Here is a 3,897-nt window from a genome sequence, read left to right as displayed (position 1 = left end):
CCCAAATCATAATGGCTTGTCACTTCTTTATACCTCCCTCCTCCCTCCCCCCATTGTTCTTTATTACTGTCTTTCTCTTTATTTTTTTTGTCAGAGCGTCACATAAGCAGTGCCACTAAAAGGGAGGGAAGGTCGATCTTGATCGTTTTTCCAGAAATTTGGATAGACTGCTCACAGAATCTGGGAATCAGATAGGTAAAACTTAATCAAATGTAAAATATGATTAGTCAAATGAAAATATACCTTCTTTATTCCTTGCAGTGTACGTCATTTAAATACAAAAATTCTTAGAGTATAAAGAATATTAAATCAAAAAAAAAAACTATAATACTGTATGATGGAAAGTACGAAAAAGCTATACTGAATACGTGTAGAAAATATCAGAAGATGAAATACGTATGCATGGGGCTTGCAGTAGTACATGGCAAAAGCAACAGTAAGAGGAGAAGCCAGAGCAGCAACACTGGATTCTTGAAAATGGTATCAATACCACCGATCTGTTCAACACGCTTAGCGCAGATGTAGTAAATAGGTGAACTCTGATCCAAAAGATGCACTTTGACAGCCATGTCTAAGAACTTCTCGCACTTAGCCATATGTTAAATACCCAAAACATAGACATAACGCTTTTTTGCGTTCTGTATTTTCCGAAAACATATTGGAAAATTTTATTCATAATCAAAAATTAGCCAAGGTGATTAATACAGCTCTGGATTTTACCATGAATAAATTCATCTTGATCGTTAAAGAAATTATCAATATCGACAGAGGAACATCAGTTCCGTTTTTCCAGTTATGTCGATTTGACAAAAATGATGACTGCATTGGATTATGTCAATTGGGAAGGCTTTCAGGATACTAACAGCATGTTAGTATATTTATTCTGCTTCTCCCATTTACGAACCCTGTATGCCTCTTAATGATCACTAAAGTAGATCACTAAAGCTTCCAAAGTACATATTTCAATACTGTGCTTTCCTCCATTTCTCTGACTCACAGTGAATGATCAAGCTATTATGGGTAAACAAACTGACAAGTCCTATCAGAGTAACTGAATGTATGACTGACGACGCAGGTATACTGCAGGAGTACTTCGATTACCGTGAGTCTTTGAATAGTGGTAGAAATCTCAGTGCTATTCAAAGTTTATTGAGCCCTTTTCTTATTATTCTTTATCGGTTTGCTTTGTTTGTTGCTACAATTTTATTTCCATAAAAGCCTTTACCTTTGACATTCATACATTCATATTCTTTTTCGTTGTCATAAAACCCCTTTTTTGATCACCAATAAATCGCATAATTGATCATGCTTCTCATTCATGATACGCAAGTATCCATGCCATGAAGGGTTTACATGAAGTGCGTTGTGTATCTTAACAACCCGTCCTGTTTCGAGCGCCATTTGAAATGGTTTATGCAGACTTAAAAGGTCCATTGCTTTACTACAAAAATGAGCGGACAGTCATTAGATCTATCACAATCACAACCTTCGCTAAGGTTAGTCTACATTTCACAAGCAGAAGGGAAAAGGATAAGTATATAACAGCAAGAAATAGAGGATAAAAGTTTTTCCTTTTTTCATGTATACTAAAAATAAAAAGAAGATCATTACAAACTCTTATGTCTTCCTAAGCTAACAATCCAATCACCTACTATTCATGCATGATAAACAGGTTTTGACACATGATTTGATTTGGCTCTTCTTTGCCCTCTACCAGAGATAATCATGATAATGTTTTAGTCCTTTTATAAGATCTCCTTATTTCTTTAAATAATGAATGCTGATCTATATATTGATATTACAGAATAGCGTCTTTCTCTATTTCTTAAAAGCGCCATTTACCAGCATATACTAAAAAGGTATAATGGTAAATAAACAAAGGACGATGTCTAGATCATTTTGATTGGCAATTAACAACTACTGCGTGCGTTTCACAAAAACAGCAGCCTAGTGTCTTTTGATAAAAGACCTTTGTTTATCATCAGCTGCTTTTTTTTTTTTTTTTTAAAGATGTCGTTTCCCCTTTCAACCTTTGTCCTTGTACACTTGATTCTCACTTTACTTTTTTACTCGTTTTCCAAAGAAACCAAACAGAAAAGTACGCATATTGGAAATAAGAAAAGTGAGGCAATCATAATAAAAATTGTGTGTGTGCGTGGTCAGCTTTATGTAAACAAGCGGCATCAAAAAAAAAAAAAAGGAGGCGTAAAAATTATGCAAAGTAAACAAATATAAAAAAGATACAAGAGAATATTCCACGTTCTAAACTTAAGAAAAGAGCGTTCGGAAGTGTTCTAATATGAAAAAAGATTGAAAACGAGTTTTTTATTCATGCATTAACGAAAGAGGAATGAATCATTCATTTTTAGCCTAAATAAAATGACTCACGTAAACAAAAAACTATAAAAGAAAAACCATCATTCTTTTCCTTTTTTTCTTTTTTCTTCATTCTTTATCTCTTTTAAAAATTCTCTTATGGCTTTATTATGACTACGTTGAAAAGGTATAACAGTGTTTGGGTGGTCTCAAAGTACATATAACTAATGTCATCCTTTAGAAAATTCACTTTTGCTGGCTCTACTTCATAGTTCCTGATGCATCTTACTCTATCAAAATGGTCTCTCACGGGGTGTAGTCTTAAAGAAATCTCTGCTACTCGCTAATGCTCAAAGTGTTTACTAATGCTTGCTACTGCTTATCAATACACTCACACACTCACACACTCAAAAAAAATACTCAAATGCCTACAAATGCTTATCAAATGCTTATCAAACCTCTGGAAAGACCAGTGAACATCTGCTCATGCTTACCAATGCCTACAAATAATCATCAGTGCCTGAAAATGCTAGTGAATGCCTGTCTCATGCTTATCAACGTCGGAAAGTCCCTAAAAGATTTTGCTCATGTCTATCAATGTCTGCTGCTAATGAATACTGCTTTGCAGTAACCACATATTCAAGTCCTGAAGCCACAAGAAACATAATCAATTTACTTTGCCACTATCTGCCAAGCTCTATCAAGCTCTACTACAAGAAAAGAAAACGTATAAAAAAACAAAACAAGACAAAAACTAACCAGATAGGTCGCTACTTCTCTATGCTGGATCACCCCGAGACGCTCCTATTGCTATGGCTCTGCCTCTACAGCTGATGAATGGCCCGTAAACTCTCCCTACTACTGAGCTCGATGCTTTCAATGTTCCAATATTCCAATATCCCAATGTCCCAATGTCCCACCGTTTCAAGGTTTCACTGTTTCTGCTGCGCGCACTGTCCGTAGTGTTTTCAAAAAGCTTCGTCCTAGGTACTTAGGTGCACTCTTCGTACGTTGAAGCTCCCCTTTCCTGAGTTTCCCGTGGTTGTTTTTTGAGTCTTGAGCCTTGGGCCTTGTGTCTTGAGACTTGAGTACTTTTTATTCATGGAGGGTTTACACCGTGTAGTCTTCTGGCATGCAGTCTATGGTTCTAGTCATCTTGGGTTTGAAAGCTAGCGATAATGTGGCCTTCTGGACTTACGGAAAGAAAAAAAGAAAAAAAATCTCTATTTGCTCTCTTAGCTTGGCTATCAAAAGAAAAATCTTTGCTTATTCAAGCCTCTCTCTTTGCTTCTAAAATGACTTGGAAATCAAACTATTGCTTTAATAAAAACTTCATTTTGTTACTCCCACACTTGACTTTTTATTCTTTAATCTTGATAAAATGACTACTTTCATATTCATTCAGTGCATTCTCAAATGTACGAGTTTGACTCAAAAAGAAATAAAAGGAATTTTTTTCAACGCATTATTCTTCGAGTTCTGCTATGTGCCCTCATCCGTTTGACTTTATTAAAAACGAACTGACACTTTTAGCGAGTGAATGAAATATCTGGAATGTGTCCACTGCAAGTCAAACAAAGG

The sequence above is a fragment of the Rhizopus microsporus genome (assembly GCF_002708625.1).
Source record: "Rhizopus microsporus ATCC 52813 unplaced genomic scaffold scaffold_3, whole genome shotgun sequence".
Classification (NCBI taxonomy): Eukaryota; Fungi; Mucoromycota; class Mucoromycetes; order Mucorales; family Rhizopodaceae; genus Rhizopus; species Rhizopus microsporus.
Note: the sequence above shows the minus strand (reverse complement) of the source record.